Here is a 19546-nt window from a genome sequence, read left to right on the forward strand (position 1 = left end):
GGTTAGACAATTTTTTTTTACCGTTAGTGACGTTACATTATTATTAATTTTTTATTAATTACGAGAGAAAGAAAGAAAGAAAAACATGCGCCCAGAGTGGGGACCGAACCCACGCCTTTCGATTAGATCTCGAATGCCTTACCAATTAGGCTATCTGGGCGACTGTGTTCTGCTTCACTTTCTGGGGTATTTATATTTACTACAACTGTATCTGACGCTTGAGGGTGGTAGCCAGCGCCACTCAGACTACACGGGGAGAAGGGGACCTTCTTTTTCAACCCCCGGGGCGTGACGCGAACGTCTACAGCCGGTCATGAGCGGTCAACTGGCGGGAAGCCCTCTTATGCTACCTTGGCATCAAGGCTGCCAGAACCGAGGGCCCTCGCTAAGCTTTCGCGCGATAATAGGGTTTGGAAATGAGGGGCTCGGTAGGAAATACAGAAAGAAATGCCGGCAGTCTACAACGCCAAAGAAGGCATAGGGAAAGGTTAGACAATTTTTTTGTTTTTTTCTACCGTTAGTGACGTTACATTATTATTAATTTTTTATTAATTACGAGAGAAAGAAAGAAAGAAAAACATGCGCCCAGAGTGGGGACCGAACCCACGCCTTTCGATTAGATCTCGAATGCCTTACCAATTCGGCTATCTGGGCGACTGTGTTCTGCTTCACTTTCTGGGGTATTTATATTTACTACAACTGTATCTGACGCTTGAGGGTGGTAGCCAGTGCCACTCAGACTACACGGGGAGAAGGGGACCTTCTTTTTCAACCCCCGGGGCGTGACGCGAACGTCTAGAGCCGGTCATGAGCGGTCAACTCGCGGGAAGCCCTCTTATGCTACCTTGGCATCAAGGCTGCCAGAACCGAGGGCCCTCGCTAAGCTTTCGCGCGATAATAGGGTTTGGAAATGAGGGGCTCGTTAGGAAATACAGAAAGAAATGCCGGCAGTCTACAACGCCAAAGAAGGCATAGGGGAAGGTTAGACAATTTTTTTTTACCGTTATAGACGTTACATTATTATTAATTTTTTATTAATTACGAGAGAAAGAAAGAAAGAAAAACATGCGCCCAGAGTGGGGACCGAACCCACGCCTTTCGATTAGATCTCGAATGCCTTACCAATTCGGCTATCTGGGCGACTGTGTTCTGCTTCACTTTCTGGGGTATTTATATTTACTACAACTGTATCTGACGCTTGAGGGTGGTAGCCAGCGCCACTCAGACTACACGGGGAGAAGGGGACCTTCTTTTTCAACCCCCGGGGCGTGACGCGAACGTCTACAGCCGGTCATGAGCGGTCAACTGGCGGGAAGCCCTCTTATGCTACCTTGGCATCAAGGCTGCCAGAACCGAGGGCCCTCGCTAAGTTTCGCGCGATAATAGGGTTTGGAAATGAGGGGCTCGGTAGGAAATACAGAAAGAAATGCCGGCAGTCTACAACGCCAAAGAAGGCATAGGGGAAGGTTAGACAATTTTTTTGTTTTTTTTTACCGTTAGTGACGTTACATTATTATTAATTTTTTAATAATTACGAGAGAAAGAAAGAAAGAAAAACATGTGCCCAGAGTGGGGACCGAACCCACGCCTTTCGATTAGATCTCGAATGCCTTACCAATTCGGCTATCTGGGCGACTGTGTTCTGCTTCACTTTCTGGGGTATTTATATTTACTACAACTGTATCTGACGCTTGAGGGTGGTAGCCAGCGCCACTCAGACTACACGGGGAGAAGGGGACCTTCTTTTTCAACCCCCGGGGCGTGACGCGAACGTCTACAGCCGGTCATGAGCGGTCAACTCGCGGGAAGCCCTCTTATGCTACCTTGGCATCAAGGCTGCCAGAACCGAGGGCCCTCGCTAAGCTTTCGCGCGATAATAGGGTTTGGAAATGAGGGGCTCGTTAGGAAATACAAAAAGAAATGCCGGCAGTCTACAACGCCAAAGAAGGCATAGGGGAAGGTTAGACAATTTTTTTTTACCGTTAGTGACGTTACATTATTATTATTTTTTATTAATTACGAGAGAAAGAAAGAAAGAAAAACATGCGCCCAGAGTGGGCACCGAACCCACGCCTTTCGATTAGATCTCGAATGCCTTACCAATTCGGCTATCTGGGCGACTGTGTTCTGCTTCACTTTCTGGGGTATTTATATTTACTACGACTGTATCTGACGCTTGAGGGTGGTAGGCAGCGCCACTCAGACTACACGGGGAGAAGGGGACCTTCTTTTTCAACCCCCGGGGCGTGACGCGAACGTCTACAGCCGGTCATGAGCGGTCAACTGGCGGGAAGCCCTCTTATGCTACCTTGGCATCAAGGCTGCCAGAACCGAGGGCCCTCGCTAAGCTTTCGCGCGATAATAGGGTTTGGAAATGAGGGGCTCGGTAGGAAATACAGAAAGAAATGCCGGCAGTCTACAACGCCAAAGAAGGCATAGGGGAAGGTTAGACAATTTTTTTGTTTTTTTTACCGTTAGGGACGTTACATTAATATTAATTTTTATTAATTACGAGAGAAAGAAAGAAAGAAAAACATGCGCCCAGAGTGGGGACCGAACCCACGCCTTTCGATTAGATCTCGAATGCCTTACCAATTCGGCTATCTGGGCGACTGTGTTCTGCTTCACTTTCTGGGGTATTTATATTTACTACAACTGTATCTGACGCTTGAGGGTGGTAGCCAGCGCCACTCAGACTACACGGGGAGAAGGGGACCTTCTTTTTCAACCCCCGGGGCGTGACGCGAACGTCTACAGCCGGTCATGAGCGGTCAACTGGAGGGAAGCCCTCTTATGCTACCTTGGCATCAAGGCTGCCAGAACCGAGGGCCCTCGCTAAGCTTTCGCGCGATAATAGGGTTTGGAAATGAGGGGCTCGTTAGGAAATACAAAAAGAAATGCCGGCAGTCTACAACGCCAAAGAAGGCATAGGGGAAGGTTAGACAATTTTTTTTTTACCGTTAGTGACGTTACATTATTATTAATTTTTTATTAATTACGAGAGAAAGAAAGAAAGAAAAACATGCGCCCAGAGTGGGGACCGAACCCACGCCTTTCGATTAGATCTCGAATGCCTTACGAATTCGGCTATCTGGGCGACTGTGTTCTGCTTCACTTTCTGGGGTATTTATATTTACTACAACTGTATCTGACGCTTGAGGGTGGTAGCCAGCGCCACTCAGACTACACGGGGAGAAGGGGACCTTCTTTTTCAACCCCCGGGGCGTGACGCGAACGTCTACAGCCGGTCATGAGCGGTCAACTGGCGGGAAGCCCTCTTATGCTACCTTGGCATCAAGGCTGCCAGAACCGAGGGCCCTCGCTAAGCTTTCGCGCGATAATAGGGTTTGGAAATGAGGGGCTCGTTAGGAAATACAGAAAGAAATGCCGGCAGTCTACAACGCCAAAGAAGGCATAGGGGAAGGTTAGACAATTTTTTTTACCGTTAGTGACGTTACATTATTATTAATTTTTTATTAATTACGAGAGAAAGAAAGAAAGAAAAACATGCGCCCAGAGTGGGGACCGAACCCACGCCTTTCGATTAAATCTCGAATGTCTTACCAATTCGGCTATCTGGGCGACTGTGTTCTGCTTCACTTTCTGGGGTATTTATATTTACTACATCTGTATCTGACGCTTGAGGGTGGTAGCCAGCGCCACTCAGACTACACGGGGAGAAGGGGACCTTCTTTTTCAACCCCCGGGGCGTGACGCGAACGTCTACAACCGGTCATGAGCGGTCAACTGGCGGGAAGCCCTCTTATGCTACCTTGGCATCAAGGCTGCCAGAACCGAGGGCCCTCGCTAAGCTTTCGCGCGATAATAGGGTTTGGACATGAGGGGCTCGTTACGAAATACAGAAAGAAATGCCGGCAGTCTACAACGCCAAAGAAGGCATAGGGGAAGGTTAGACAATTTTTTTTTTAACGTTAGTGACGTTACATTATTATTAATTTTTTATTAATTACGAGAGAAAGAAAGAAATAAAAACATGCGCCCAGAGTGGGGACCGAACCCACGCCTTTCGATTAGATATCGAATGCCTTACCAATTCGGCTATCTGGGCGACTGTGTTCTGCTTCACTTTCTGGGGTATTTATATTTACTACAACTGTATCTGACTCTTGAGGGTGGTAGCCAGCGCCACTCAGACTACACGGGGAGAAGGGGACCTTCTTTTTCAACCCCCGGGGCGTGACGCGAACGTCTACAACCGGTCATGAGCGGTCAACTGGCGGGAAGCCCTCCTATGCTACCTTGGCATCAAGGCTGCCAGAACCGAGGGCCCTCGCTAAGCTTTCGCGCGATAATAGGGTTTGGAAATGAGGGGCTCGGTAGGAAATACAGAAAGCAATGCCGGCAGTCTACAACGCCAAAGAAGGCATAGGGGAAGGTTAGACAATTTTTTTGTTTTTTTTTACCGTTAGGGACGTTACATTAATATTAATTTTTATTAATTACGAGAGAAAGAAAGAAAGAAAAACATGCGCCCAGAGTGGGGACCGAACCCACGCCTTTCGATTAGATCTCGAATGCCTTACCAATTCGGCTATCTGGGCGACTGTGTTCTGCTTCACTTTCTGGGGTATTTATATTTACTACAACTGTATCTGACTCTTGAGGGTGGTAGCCAGCGCCACTCAGACTACACGGGGAGAAGGGGACCTTCTTTTTCAACCCCCGGGGCGTGACGCGAACGTCTACAACCGGTCATGAGCGGTCAACTGGCGGGAAGCCCTCCTATGCTACCTTGGCATCAAGGCTGCCAGAACCGAGGGCCCTCGCTAAGCTTTCGCGCGATAATAGGGTTTGGAAATGAGGGGCTCGTTAGGAAATACAGAAAGAAATGCCGGCAGTCTACAACGCCAAAGAAGGCATAGGGGAAGGTTAGACAATTTTTTTTTACCGTTAGTGACGTTACATTATTATTAATTTTTTATTAATTACGAGAGAAAGAAAGAAAGAAAAACATGCGCCCAGAGTGGGGACCGAACCCACGCCTTTCGATTAGATCTCGAATGCCTTACCAATTCGGCTATCTGGGCGACTGTGTTCTGCTTCACTTTCTGGGGTATTTATAGTTACTACAACTGTATCTGACGCTTGAGGGTGGTAGCCAGCGCCACTCAGACTACACGGGGAGAAGGGGACCTTCTTTTTCAACCCCCGGGGGGTGACGCAAACGTCTACAGCCGGTCATGAGCGGTCAACTGGCGGGAAGCCCTCTTATGCTACCTTGGCATCAAGGCTGCCAGAACCGAGGGCCCTCGCTAAGCTTTCGCGCGATAATAGGGTTTGGAAATGAGGGGCTCGGTAGGAAATACAGAAAGAAATGCCGGCAGTCTACAACGCCAAAGAAGGCATAGGGGAAGGTTAGACAATTTTTTTGTTTTTTTTTACCGTTAGGGACGTTACATTAATATTAATTTTTATTAATTACGAGAGAAAGAAAGAAAGAAAAACATGCGCCCAGAGTGGGGACCGAACCCACGCCTTTCGATTAGATCTCGAATGCCTTACCAATTCGGCTATCTGGGCGACTGTGTTCTGCTTCACTTTCTGGGGTATTTATATTTACTACAACTGTATCTGACGCTTGAGGGTGGTAGCCAGCGCCACTCAGACTACACGGGGAGAAGGGGACCTTCTTTTTCAACCCCCGGGGCGTGACGCGAACGTCTACAGCCGGTCATGAGCGGTCAACTGGAGGGAAGCCCTCTTATGCTACCTTGGCATCAAGGCTGCCAGAACCGAGGGCCCTCGCTAAGCTTTCGCGCGATAATAGGGTTTGGAAATGAGGGGCTTGTTAGGAAATACAAAAAGAAATGCCGGCAGTCTACAACGCCAAAGAAGGCATAGGGGAAGGTTAGACAATTTTTTTTTACCGTTAGTGACGTTACATTATTATTAATTTTTTATTAATTACGAGAGAAAGAAAGAAAGAAAAACATGCGCCCAGAGTGGGGACCGAACCCACGCCTTTCGATTAAATCTCGAATGTCTTACCAATTCGGCTATCTGGGCGACTGTGTTCTGCTTCACTTTCTGGGGTATTTATATTTACTACATCTGTATCTGACGCTTGAGGGTGGTAGCCAGCGCCACTCAGACTACACGGGGAGAAGGGGACCTTCTTTTTCAACCCCCGGGGCGTGACGCGAACGTCTACAACCGGTCATGAGCGGTCAACTGGCGGGAAGCCCTCTTATGCTACCTTGGCATCAAGGCTGCCAGAACCGAGGGCCCTCGCTAAGCTTTCGCGCGATAATAGGGTTTGGACATGAGGGGCTCGTTAGGAAATACAGAAAGAAATGCCGGCAGTCTACAACGCCAAAGAAGGCATAGGGGAAGGTTAGACAATTTTTTTTTTAACGTTAGTGACGTTACATTATTATTAATTTTTTATTAATTACGAGAGAAAGAAAGAAATAAAAACATGCGCCCAGAGTGGGGACCGAACCCACGCCTTTCGATTAGATATCGAATGCCTTACCAATTCGGCTATCTGGGCGACTGTGTTCTGCTTCACTTTCTGGGGTATTTATATTTACTACAACTGTATCTGACTCTTGAGGGTGGTAGCCAGCGCCACTCAGACTACACGGGGAGAAGGGGACCTTCTTTTTCAACCCCCGGGGCGTGACGCGAACGTCTACAACCGGTCATGAGCGGTCAACTGGCGGGAAGCCCTCCTATGCTACCTTGGCATCAAGGCTGCCAGAACCGAGGGCCCTCGCTAAGCTTTCGCGCGATAATAGGGTTTGGAAATGAGGGGCTCGTTAGGAAATACAGAAAGAAATGCCGGCAGTCTACAACGCCAAAGAAGGCATAGGGGAAGGTTAGACAATTTTTTTTTACCGTTAGTGACGTTACATTATTATTAATTTTTTATTAATTACGAGAGAAAGAAAGAAAGAAAAACATGCGCCCAGAGTGGGGACCGAACCCACGCCTTTCGATTAGATCTCGAATGCCTTACCAATTCGGCTATCTGGGCGACTGTGTTCTGCTTCACTTTCTGGGGTATTTATATTTACTACAACTGTATCTGACTCTTGAGGGTGGTAGCCAGCGCCACTCAGACTACACGGGGAGAAGGGGACCTTCTTTTTCAACCCCCGGGGCGTGACGCGAACGTCTACAACCGGTCATGAGCGGTCAACTGGCGGGAAGCCCTCCTATGCTACCTTGGCATCAAGGCTGCCAGAACCGAGGGCCCTCGCTAAGCTTTCGCGCGATAATAGGGTTTGGAAATGAGGGGCTCGTTAGGAAATACAGAAAGAAATGCCGGCAGTCTACAACGCCAAAGAAGGCATAGGGGAAGGTTAGACAATTTTTTTTTACCGTTAGTGACGTTACATTATTATTAATTTTTTATTAATTACGAGAGAAAGAAAGAAAGAAAAACATGCGCCCAGAGTGGGGACCGAACCCACGCCTTTCGATTAGATCTCGAATGCCTTACCAATTCGGCTATCTGGTGTTCTGCTTCACTTTCTGGGGTATTTATATTTACTACAACTGTATCTGACGCTTGAGGGTGGTAGCCAGCGCCACTCAGACTACACGGGGAGAAGGGGACCTTCTTTTTCAACCCCCGGGGCGTGACGCGAACGTCTACAGCCGGTCATGAGCGGTCAACTGGCGGGAAGCCCTCTTATGCTACCTTGGCATCAAGGCTGCCAGAACCGAGGGCCCTCGCTAAGCTTTCGCGCGATAATAGGGTTTGGAAATGAGGGGCTCGTTAGGAAATACAAAAAGAAATGCCGGCAGTCTACAACGCCAAAGAAGGCATAGGGGAAGGTTAGACAATTTTTTTTTACCGTTAGTGACGTTACATTATTATTAATTTTTTATTAATTACGAGAGAAAGAAAGAAAGAAAAACGTGCGCCCAGAGTGGGGACCGAACCCACGCCTTTCGATTAGATCTCGAATGCCTTACCAATTCGGCTATCTGGGCGACTGTGTTCTGCTTCACTTTCTGGGGTATTTATATTTACTTAAACTGTATCTGACGCTTGAGAGTGGTAGCCAGCGCCACTCAGACTACACGGGGAGAAGGGGACCTTCTTTTTCAACCCCCGGGGCGTGACGCGAACGTCTACAACCGGTCATGAGCGGTCAACTGGCGGGAAGCCCTCTTATGCTACCTTGGCATCAAGGCTGCCGGAACCGAGGGTCCTCGCTAAGCTTTCGCGCGATAATAGGGTTTGGAAATGAGGGGCTCGTTAGGAAATACAGAAAGAAATGCCGGCAGTCTACAACGCCAAAGAAGGCATAGGGGAAGGTTAGACAATTTTTTTTAACGTTAGTGACGTTACATTATTATTAATTTTTTATTAATTACGAGAGAAAGAAAGAAATAAAAACATGCTCCCAGAGTGGGGACCGAACCCACGCCTTTCGATTAGATCTCGAATGCCTTACCAATTCGGCTATCTGGGCGACTGTGTTCTGCTTCACTTTCTGGGGTATTTATATATACTACAACTGTATCTGACGCTTGAGGGTGGTAGCCAGCGCCACTCATACTACACGGGGAGAAGGGGACCTTCTTTTTCAACCCCCGGGGCGTGACGCGAACGTCTACAGCCGGTCATGAGCGGTCAACTGGCGGGAAGCCCTCTTATGCTACCTTGGCATCAAGGCTGCCAGAACCGAGGTCTCGCTAAGCTTTCGCGCGATAATAGGGTTTGGAAATGAGGGGCTCGTTAGGAAATACAGAAAGAAATTCCGGCAGTCTACAACGCCAAAGAAGGCATAGGGGAAGGTTAGACAATTTTTTTTTACCGTTAGTGACGTTACATTATTATTAATTTTTTATTAATTACGAGAGAAAGAAAGAAAGAAAAACATGCACCCAGAGTGGGGACCGAACCCACGCCTTTCGATTAGATCTCGAATGCCTTACCAATTAGGCTATCTGGGCGACTGTGTTCTGCTTCACTTTCTGGGGTATTTATATTTACTACAACTGTATCTGACGCTTGAGGGTGGTAGCCAGCGCCACTCAGACTACACGGGGAGAAGGGGACCTTCTTTTTCAACCCCCGGGGCGTGACGCGAACGTCTACAGCCGGTCATGAGCGGTCAACTGGCGGGAAGCCCTCTTATGCTACCTTGGCATCAAGGCTGCCAGAACCGAGGGCCCTCGCTAAGCTTTCGCGCGATAATAGGGTTTGGAAATGAGGGGCTCGGTAGGAAATACAGAAAGAAATGCCGGCAGTCTACAACGCCAAAGAAGGCATAGGGAAAGGTTAGACAATTTTTTTGTTTTTTTTTTACCGTTAGTGACGTTACATTATTATTAATTTTTTATTAATTACGAGAGAAAGAAAGAAAGAAAAACATGCGCCCAGAGTGGGGACCGAACCCACGCCTTTCGATTAGATCTCGAATGCCTTACCAATTCGGCTATCTGGGCGACTGTGTTCTGCTTCACTTTCTGGGGTATTTATATTTACTACAACTGTATCTGACGCTTGAGGGTGGTAGCCAGTGCCACTCAGACTACACGGGGAGAAGGGGACCTTCTTTTTCAACCCCCGGGGCGTGACGCGAACGTCTAGAGCCGGTCATGAGCGGTCAACTCGCGGGAAGCCCTCTTATGCTACCTTGGCATCAAGGCTGCCAGAACCGAGGGCCCTCGCTAAGCTTTCGCGCGATAATAGGGTTTGGAAATGAGGGGCTCGTTAGGAAATACAGAAAGAAATGCCGGCAGTCTACAACGCCAAAGAAGGCATAGGGGAAGGTTAGACAATTTTTTTTTACCGTTAGTGACGTTACATTATTATTAATTTTTTATTAATTACGAGAGAAAGAAAGAAAGAAAAACATGCGCCCAGAGTGGGGACCGAACCCACGCCTTTCGATTAGATCTCGAATGCCTTACCAATTCGGCTATCTGGGCGACTGTGTTCTGCTTCACTTTCTGGGGTATTTATATTTACTACAACTGTATCTGACGCTTGAGGGTGGTAGCCAGCGCCACTCAGACTACACGGGGAGAAGGGGACCTTCTTTTTCAACCCCCGGGGCGTGACGCGAACGTCTACAGCCGGTCATGAGCGGTCAACTGGCGGGAAGCCCTCTTATGCTACCTTGGCATCAAGGCTGCCAGAACCGAGGGCCCTCGCTAAGCTTTCGCGCGATAATAGGGTTTGGAAATGAGGGGCTCGGTAGGAAATACAGAAAGAAATGCCGGCAGTCTACAACGCCAAAGAAGGCATAGGGGAAGGTTAGACAATTTTTTTGTTTTTTTTTACCGTTAGTGACGTTACATTATTATTAATTTTTTAATAATTACGAGAGAAAGAAAGAAAGAAAAACATGTGCCCAGAGTGGGGACCGAACCCACGCCTTTCGATTAGATCTCGAATGCCTTACCAATTCGGCTATCTGGGCGACTGTGTTCTGCTTCACTTTCTGGGGTATTTATATTTACTACAACTGTATCTGACGCTTGAGGGTGGTAGCCAGCGCCACTCAGACTACACGGGGAGAAGGGGACCTTCTTTTTCAACCCCCGGGGCGTGACGCGAACGTCTACAGCCGGTCATGAGCGGTCAACTCGCGGGAAGCCCTCTTATGCTACCTTGGCATCAAGGCTGCCAGAACCGAGGGCCCTCGCTAAGCTTTCGCGCGATAATAGGGTTTGGAAATGAGGGGCTCGTTAGGAAATACAAAAAGAAATGCCGGCAGTCTACAACGCCAAAGAAGGCATAGGGGAAGGTTAGACAATTTTTTTTTACCGTTAGTGACGTTACATTATTATTAATTTTTTATTAATTACGAGAGAAAGAAAGAAAGAAAAACATGCGCCCAGAGTGGGGACCGAACCCACGCCTTTCGATTAGATCTCGAATGCCTTACCAATTCGGCTATCTGGGCGACTGTGTTCTGCTTCACTTTCTGGGGTATTTATATTTACTACGACTGTATCTGACGCTTGAGGGTGGTAGCCAGCGCCACTCAGACTACACGGGGAGAAGGGGACCTTCTTTTTCAACCCCCGGGGCGTGACGCGAACGTCTACAGCCGGTCATGAGCGGTCAACTGGCGGGAAGCCCTCTTATGCTACCTTGGCATCAAGGCTGCCAGAACCGAGGGCCCTCGCTAAGCTTTCGCGCGATAATAGGGTTTGGAAATGAGGGGCTCGTTAGGAAATACAGAAAGAAATGCCGGCAGTCTACAACGCCAAAGAAGGCATAGGGGAAGGTTAGACAATTTTTTTTACCGTTAGTGACGTTACATTATTATTAATTTTTTATTAATTACGAGAGAAAGAAAGAAAGAAAAACATGCGCCCAGAGTGGGGACCGAACCCACGCCTTTCGATTAGATCTCGAATGCCTTACCAATTCGGCTATCTGGGCGACTGTGTTCTGCTTCACTTTCTGGGGTATTTATATATACTACAACTGTATCTGACGCTTGAGGGTGGTAGCCAGCGCCACTCAGACTACACGGGGAGAAGGGGACCTTCTTTTTCAACCCCCGGGGGGTGACGCGAACGTCTACAGCCGGTCATGAGCGGTCAACTGGCGGGAAGCCCTCTTATGCTACCTTGGCATCAAGGCTGCCAGAACCGAGGGCCCTCGCTAAGCTTTCGCGCGATAATAGGGTTTGGAAATGAGGGGCTCGGTAGGAAATACAGAAAGAAATGCCGGCAGTCTACAACGCCAAAGAAGGCATAGGGGAAGGTTAGACAATTTTTTTGTTTTTTTTTACCGTTAGGGACGTTACATTAATATTAATTTTTATTAATTACGAGAGAAAGAAAGAAAGAAAAACATGCGCCCAGAGTGGGGACCGAACCCACGCCTTTCGATTAGATCTCGAATGCCTTACCAATTCGGCTATCTGGGCGACTGTGTTCTGCTTCACTTTCTGGGGTATTTATATTTACTACAACTGTATCTGACGCTTGAGGGTGGTAGCCAGCGCCACTCAGACTACACGGGGAGAAGGGGACCTTCTTTTTCAACCCCCGGGGCGTGACGCGAACGTCTACAGCCGGTCATGAGCGGTCAACTGGAGGGAAGCCCTCTTATGCTACCTTGGCATCAAGGCTGCCAGAACCGAGGGCCCTCGCTAAGCTTTCGCGCGATAATAGGGTTTGGAAATGAGGGGCTCGTTAGGAAATACAAAAAGAAATGCCGGCAGTCTACAACGCCAAAGAAGGCATAGGGGAAGGTTAGACAATTTTTTTTTTACCGTTAGTGACGTTACATTATAATTAATTTTTTATTAATTACGAGAGAAAGAAAGAAAGAAAAACATGCGCCCAGAGTGGGGACCGAACCCACGCCTTTCGATTAGATCTCGAATGCCTTACCAATTCGGCTATCTGGGCGACTGTGTTCTGCTTCACTTTCTGGGGTATTTATATTTACTACGACTGTATCTGACGCTTGAGGGTGGTAGCCAGCGCCACTCAGACTACACGGGGAGAAGGGGACCTTCTTTTTCAACCCCCGGGGCGTGACGCGAACGTCTACAGCCGGTCATGAGCGGTCAACTGGCGGGAAGCCCTCTTATGCTACCTTGGCATCAAGGCTGCCAGAACCGAGGGCCCTCGCTAAGCTTTCGCGCGATAATAGGGTTTGGAAATGAGGGGCTCGGTAGGAAATACAGAAAGAAATGCCGGCAGTCTACAACGCCAAAGAAGGCATAGGGGAAGGTTAGACAATTTTTTTGTTTTTTTTTACCGTTAGTGACGTTACATTATTATTAATTTTTTAATAATTACGAGAGAAAGAAAGAAAGAAAAACATGTGCCCAGAGTGGGGACCGAACCCACGCCTTTCGATTAGATCTCGAATGCCTTACCAATTCGGCTATCTGGGCGACTGTGTTCTGCTTCACTTTCTGGGGTATTTATATTTACTACAACTGTATCTGACGCTTGAGGGTGGTAGCCAGCGCCACTCCGACTACACGGGGAGAAGGGGACCTTCTTTTTCAACCCCCGGGGCGTGACGCGAACGTCTACAGCCGGTCATGAGCGGTCAACTCGCGGGAAGCCCTCTCATGCTACCTTGGCATCAAGGCTGCCAGAACCGAGGGCCCTCGCTAAGCTTTCGCGCGATAATAGGGTTTGGAAATGAGGGGCTCGTTAGGAAATACAAAAAGAAATGCCGGCAGTCTACAACGCCAAAGAAGGCATAGGGGCAGGTTAGACAATTTTTTTTTACCGTTAGTGACGTTACATTATTATTATTTTTTATTAATTACGAGAGAAAGAAAGAAAGAAAAACATGCGCCCAGAGTGGGGACCGAACCCACGCCTTTCGATTAGATCTCGAATGCCTTACCAATTCGGCTATCTGGGCGACTGTGTTCTGCTTCACTTTCTGGGGTATTTATATTTACTACGACTGTATCTGACGCTTGAGGGTGGTAGCCAGCGCCACTCAGACTACACGGGGAGAAGGGGACCTTCTTTTTCAACCCCCGGGGCGTGACGCGAACGTCTACAACCGGTCATGAGCGGTCAACTGGCGGGAAGCCCTCCTATGCTACCTTGGCATCAAGGCTGCCAGAACCGAGGGCCCTCGCTAAGCTTTCGCGCGATAATAGGGTTTGGAAATGAGGGGCTCGGTAGGAAATACAGAAAGAAATGCCGGCAGTCTACAACGCCAAAGAAGGCATAGGGGAAGGTTAGACAATTTTTTTGTTTTTTTTTACCGTTAGGGACGTTACATTAATATTAATTTTTATCAATTACGAGAGAAAGAAAGAAAGAAAAACATGCGCCCAGAGTGGGGACCGAACCCACGCCTTTCGATTAGATCTCGAATGCCTTACCAATTCGGCTATCTGGGCGACTGTGTTCTGCTTCACTTTCTGGGGTATTTATATTTACTACAACTGTATCTGACTCTTGAGGGTGGTAGCCAGCGCCACTCAGACTACACGGGGAGAAGGGGACCTTCTTTTTCAACCCCCGGGGCGTGACGCGAACGTCTACAACCGGTCATGAGCGGTCAACTGGCGGGAAGCCCTCCTATGCTACCTTGGCATCAAGGCTGCCAGAACCGAGGGCCCTCGCTAAGCTTTCGCGCGATAATAGGGTTTGGAAATGAGGGGCTCGTTAGGAAATACAGAAAGAAATGCCGGCAGTCTACAACGCCAAAGAAGGCATAGGGGAAGGTTAGACAATTTTTTTTTTACCGTTAGTGACGTTACATTATTATTAATTTTTTATTAATTACGAGAGAAAGAAAGAAAGAAAAACATGCGCCCAGAGTGGGGACCGAACCCACGCCTTTCGATTAGATCTCGAATGCCTTACCAATTCGGCTATCTGGGCGACTGTGTTCTGCTTCACTTTCTGGGGTATTTATATTTACTACAACTGTATCTGACGCTTGAGGGTGGTAGCCAGCGCCACTCAGACTACACGGGGAGAAGGGGACCTTCTTTTTCAACCCCCGGGGCGTGACGCGAACGTCTACAGCCGGTCATGAGCGGTCAACTGGAGGGAAGCCCTCTTATGCTACCTTGGCATCAAGGCTGCCAGAACCGAGGGCCCTCGCTAAGCTTTCGCGCGATAATAGGGTTTGGAAATGAGGGGCTCGTTAGGAAATACAAAAAGAAATGCCGGCAGTCTACAACGCCAAAGAAGGCATAGGGGAAGGTTAGACAATTTTTTTTTTTAACGTTAGTGACGTTACATTATTATTAATTTTTTATTAATTACGAGAGAAAGAAAGAAATAAAAACATGCGCCCAGAGTGGGGACCGAACCCACGCCTTTCGATTAGATATCGAATGCCTTACCAATTCGGCTATCTGGGCGACTGTGTTCTGCTTCACTTTCTGGGGTATTTATATTTACTACAACTGTATCTGACTCTTGAGGGTGGTAGCCAGCGCCACTCAGACTACACGGGGAGAAGGGGACCTTCTTTTTCAACCCCCGGGGCGTGACGCGAACGTCTACAACCGGTCATGAGCGGTCAACTGGCGGGAAGCCCTCCTATGCTACCTTGGCATCAAGGCTGCCAGAACCGAGGGCCCTCGCTAAGCTTTCGCGCGATAATAGGGTTTGGAAATGAGGGGCTCGTTAGGAAATACAGAAAGAAATGCCGGCAGTCTACAACGCCAAAGAAGGCATAGGGGAAGGTTAGACAATTTTTTTTTACCGTTAGTGACGTTACATTATTATTAATTTTTTATTAATTACGAGAGAAAGAAAGAAAGAAAAACATGCGCCCAGAGTGGGGACCGAACCCACGCCTTTCGATTAGATCTCGAATGCCTTACCAATTCGGCTATCTGGGCGACTGTGTTCTGCTTCACTTTCTGGGGTATTTATATTTACTACAACTGTATCTGACTCTTGAGGGTGGTAGCCAGCGCCACTCAGACTACACGGGGAGAAGGGGACCTTCTTTTTCAACCCCCGGGGCGTGACGCGAACGTCTACAACCGGTCATGAGCGGTCAACTGGCGGGAAGCCCTCCTATGCTACCTTGGCATCAAGGCTGCCAGAACCGAGGGCCCTCGCTAAGCTTTCGCGCGATAATAGGGTTTGGAAATGAGGGGCTCGTTAGGAAATACAGAAAGAAATGCCGGCAGTCTACAACGCCAAAGAAGGCATAGGGGAAGGTTAGACAATTTTTTTTTTACCGTTAGTGACGTTACATTATTATTAATTTTTTATTAATTACGAGAGAAAGAAAGAAAGAAAAACATGCGCCCAGAGTGGGGACCGAACCCACGCCTTTCGATTAGATCTCGAATGCCTTACCAATTCGGCTATCTGGTGTTCTGCTTCACTTTCTGGGGTATTTATATTTACTAAAACTGTATCTGACGCTTGAGGGTGGTAGCCAGCGCCACTCAGACTACACGGGGAGAAGGGGACCTTCTTTTTCAACCCCCGGGGCGTGACGCGAACGTCTACAGCCGGTCATGAGCGGTCAACTGGCGGGAAGCCCTCTTATGCTACCTTGGCATCAAGGCTGCCAGAACCGAGGGCCCTCGCTAAGCTTTCGCGCGATAATAGGGTTTGGAAATGAGGGGCTCGTTAGGAAATACAAAAAGAAATGCCGGCAGTCTACAACGCCAAAGAAGGCATAGGGGAAGGTTAGACAATTTTTTTTTACCGTTAGTGACGTTACATTATTATTAATTTTTTATTAATTACGAGAGAAAGAAAGAAAGAAAAACGTGCGCCCAGAGTGGGGACCGAACCCACGCCTTTCGATTAGATCTCGAATGCCTTACCAATTCGGCTATCTGGGCGACTGTGTTCTGCTTCACTTTCTGGGGTATTTATATTTACTTAAACTGTATCTGACGCTTGAGAGTGGTAGCCAGCGCCACTCAGACTACACGGGGAGAAGGGGACCTTCTTTTTCAACCCCCGGGGCGTGACGCGAACGTCTACAACCGGTCATGAGCGGTCAACTGGCGGGAAGCCCTCTTATGCTACCTTGGCATCAAGGCTGCCGGAACCGAGGGTCCTCGCTAAGCTTTCGCGCGATAATAGGGTTTGGAAATGAGGGGCTCGTTAGGAAATACAGAAAGAAATGCCGGCAGTCTACAACGCCAAAGAAGGCATAGGGGAAGGTTAGACAATTTTTTTTAACGTTAGTGACGTTACATTATTATTAATTTTTTATTAATTACGAGAGAAAGAAAGAAATAAAAACATGCTCCCAGAGTGGGGACCGAACCCACGCCTTTCGATTAGATCTCGAATGCCTTACCAATTCGGCTATCTGGGCGACTGTGTTCTGCTTCACTTTCTGGGGTATTTATATATACTACAACTGTATCTGACGCTTGAGGGTGGTAGCCAGCGCCACTCATACTACACGGGGAGAAGGGGACCTTCTTTTTCAACCCCCGGGGCGTGACGCGAACGTCTACAGCCGGTCATGAGCGGTCAACTGGCGGGAAGCCCTCTTATGCTACCTTGGCATCAAGGCTGCCAGAACCGAGGTCTCGCTAAGCTTTCGCGCGATAATAGGGTTTGGAAATGAGGGGCTCGTTAGGAAATACAGAAAGAAATTCCGGCAGTCTACAACGCCAAAGAAGGCATAGGGGAAGGTTAGACAATTTTTTTTTACCGTTAGTGACGTTACATTATTATTAATTTTTTATTAATTACGAGAGAAAGAAAGAAAGAAAAACATGCACCCAGAGTGGGGACCGAACCCACGCCTTTCGATTAGATCTCGAATGCCTTACCAATTAGGCTATCTGGGCGACTGTGTTCTGCTTCACTTTCTGGGGTATTTATATTTACTACAACTGTATCTGACGCTTGAGGGTGGTAGCCAGCGCCACTCAGACTACACGGGGAGAAGGGGACCTTCTTTTTCAACCCCCGGGGCGTGACGCGAACGTCTACAGCCGGTCATGAGCGGTCAACTGGAGGGAAGCCCTCTTATGCTACCTTGGCATCAAGGCTGCCAGAACCGAGGGCCCTCGCTAAGCTTTCGCGCGATAATAGGGTTTGGAAATGAGGGGCTCGTTAGGAAATACAAAAAGAAATGCCGGCAGTCTACAACGCCAAAGAAGGCATAGGGGAAGGTTAGACAATTTTTTTTTTACCGTTAGTGACGTTACATTATATTTAATTTTTTATTAATTACGAGAGAAAGAAAGAAAGAAAAACATGCGCCCAGAGTGGGGACCGAACCCACGCCTTTCGATTAGATCTCGAATGCCTTACCAATTCGGCTATCTGGGCGACTGTGTTCTGCTTCACTTTCTGGGGTATTTATATTTACTACAACTGTATCTGACGCTTGAGGGTGGTAGCCAGCGCCACTCAGACTACACGGGGAGAAGGGGACCTTCTTTTTCAACCCCCGGGGCGTGACGCGAACGTCTACAGCCGGTCATGAGCGGTCAACTGGAGGGAAGCCCTCTTATGCTACCTTGGCATCAAGGCTGCCAGAACCGAGGGCCCTCGCTAAGCTTTCGCGCGATAATAGGGTTTGGAAATGAGGGGCTCGTTAGGAAATACAAAAAGAAATGCCGGCAGTCTACAACGCCAAAGAAGGCATAGGGGAAGGTTAGACAATTTTTTTTTTACCGTTAGTGACGTTACATTATAATTAATTTTTTATTAATTACGAGAGAAAGAAAGAAAGAAAAACATGCGCCCAGAGTGGGGACCGAACCCACGCCTTTCGATTAGATCTCGAATGCCTTACCAATTCGGCTATCTGGGCGACTGTGTTCTGCTTCACTTTCTGGGGTATTTATATTTACTACGACTGTATCTGACGCTTGAGGGTGGTAGCCAGCGCCACTCAGACTACACGGGGAGAAGGGGACCTTCTTTTTCAACCCCCGGGGCGTGACGCGAACGTCTACAGCCGGTCATGAGCGGTCAACTGGCGGGAAGCCCTCTTATGCTACCTTGGCATCAAGGCTGCCAGAACCGAGGGCCCTCGCTAAGCTTTCGCGCGATAATAGGGTTTGGAAATGAGGGGCTCGGTAGGAAATACAGAAAGAAATGCCGGCAGTCTACAACGCAAAAGAAGGCATAGGGGAAGGTTAGACAATTTTTTTGTTTTTTTTTACCGTTAGTGACGTTACATTATTATTAATTTTTTAATAATTACGAGAGAAAGAAAGAAAGAAAAACATGTGCCCAGAGTGGGGACCGAACCCACGCCTTTCGATTAGATCTCGAATGCCTTACCAATTCGGCTATCTGGGCGACTGTGTTCTGCTTCACTTTCTGGGGTATTTATATTTACTACAACTGTATCTGACGCTTGAGGGTGGTAGCCAGCGCCACTCAGACTACACGGGGAGAAGGGGACCTTCTTTTTCAACCCCCGGGGCGTGACGCGAACGTCTACAGCCGGTCATGAGCGGTCAACTCGCGGGAAGCCCTCTTATGCTACCTTGGCATCAAGGCTGCCAGAACCGAGGGCCCTCGCTAAGCTTTCGCGCGATAATAGGGTTTGGAAATGAGGGGCTCGTTAGGAAATACAAAAAGAAATGCCGGCAGTCTACAACGCCAAAGAAGGCATAGGGGAAGGTTAGACAATTTTTTTTTTACCGTTAGTGACGTTACATTATTATTATTTTTTATTAATTACGAGAGAAAGAAAGAAAGAAAAACATGCGCCCAGAGTGGGGACCGAACCCACGCCTTTCGATTAGATCTCGAATGCCTTACCAATTCGGCTATCTGGGCGACTGTGTTCTGCTTCACTTTCTGGGGTATTTATATTTACTACGACTGTATCTGACGCTTGAGGGTGGTAGCCAGCGCCACTCAGACTACACGGGGAGAAGGGGACCTTCTTTTTCAACCCCCGGGGCGTGACGCGAACGTCTACAGCCGGTCATGAGCGGTCAACTGGCGGGAAGCCCTCTTATGCTACCTTGGCATCAAGGCTGCCAGAACCGAGGGCCCTCGCTAAGCTTTCGCGCGATAATAGGGTTTGGAAATGAGGGGCTCGTTAGGAAATACAGAAAGAAATGCCGGCAGTCTACAACGCCAAAGAAGGCATAGGGGAAGGTTAGACAATTTTTTTTTACCGTTAGTGACGTTACAT

At 48.1% G+C, this 19546-nt stretch overlaps 9 non-coding genes across 9 annotated transcripts; all 9 read right to left on the minus strand.

Moving 5' to 3' along the window:
- Positions 1 to 1561: 1561 nt before the first annotated feature.
- Positions 1562 to 1633, minus strand: Trnar-ucu (transfer RNA arginine (anticodon UCU)). Its single transcript has one exon. It is a non-coding gene; the product is annotated as a tRNA-Arg (tRNA).
- A 1877-nt stretch (positions 1634 to 3510) lies between these two features.
- Trnak-uuu (transfer RNA lysine (anticodon UUU)) lies at positions 3511 to 3582 on the minus strand. Its single transcript has one exon. It is a non-coding gene; the product is annotated as a tRNA-Lys (tRNA).
- Positions 3583 to 3997: 415 nt separating this feature from the next.
- Trnar-ucu (transfer RNA arginine (anticodon UCU)) lies at positions 3998 to 4069 on the minus strand. The gene has a single exon. It is a non-coding gene; the product is annotated as a tRNA-Arg (tRNA).
- A 1886-nt stretch (positions 4070 to 5955) lies between these two features.
- Trnak-uuu (transfer RNA lysine (anticodon UUU)) lies at positions 5956 to 6027 on the minus strand. The gene has a single exon. It is a non-coding gene; the product is annotated as a tRNA-Lys (tRNA).
- Positions 6028 to 6442: 415 nt separating this feature from the next.
- On the minus strand, positions 6443 to 6514 carry Trnar-ucu (transfer RNA arginine (anticodon UCU)). Its single transcript has one exon. It is a non-coding gene; the product is annotated as a tRNA-Arg (tRNA).
- A 3823-nt stretch (positions 6515 to 10337) lies between these two features.
- Trnar-ucu (transfer RNA arginine (anticodon UCU)) lies at positions 10338 to 10409 on the minus strand. The gene has a single exon. It is a non-coding gene; the product is annotated as a tRNA-Arg (tRNA).
- A 2373-nt stretch (positions 10410 to 12782) lies between these two features.
- Trnar-ucu (transfer RNA arginine (anticodon UCU)) lies at positions 12783 to 12854 on the minus strand. The gene has a single exon. It is a non-coding gene; the product is annotated as a tRNA-Arg (tRNA).
- A 1881-nt stretch (positions 12855 to 14735) lies between these two features.
- Positions 14736 to 14807, minus strand: Trnar-ucu (transfer RNA arginine (anticodon UCU)). Its single transcript has one exon. It is a non-coding gene; the product is annotated as a tRNA-Arg (tRNA).
- Positions 14808 to 18624: 3817 nt separating this feature from the next.
- Trnar-ucu (transfer RNA arginine (anticodon UCU)) lies at positions 18625 to 18696 on the minus strand. The gene has a single exon. It is a non-coding gene; the product is annotated as a tRNA-Arg (tRNA).
- Between the last annotated feature and the right edge of the window lie 850 nt (positions 18697 to 19546).

The sequence above is a fragment of the Haemaphysalis longicornis genome, unplaced genomic scaffold (genome assembly GCF_048455015.1).
Source record: "Haemaphysalis longicornis isolate Haplotype H1 unplaced genomic scaffold, Haemaphysalis longicornis Haplotype H1 scaffold_4, whole genome shotgun sequence".
Classification (NCBI taxonomy): domain Eukaryota; kingdom Metazoa; phylum Arthropoda; class Arachnida; order Ixodida; family Ixodidae; genus Haemaphysalis; species Haemaphysalis longicornis.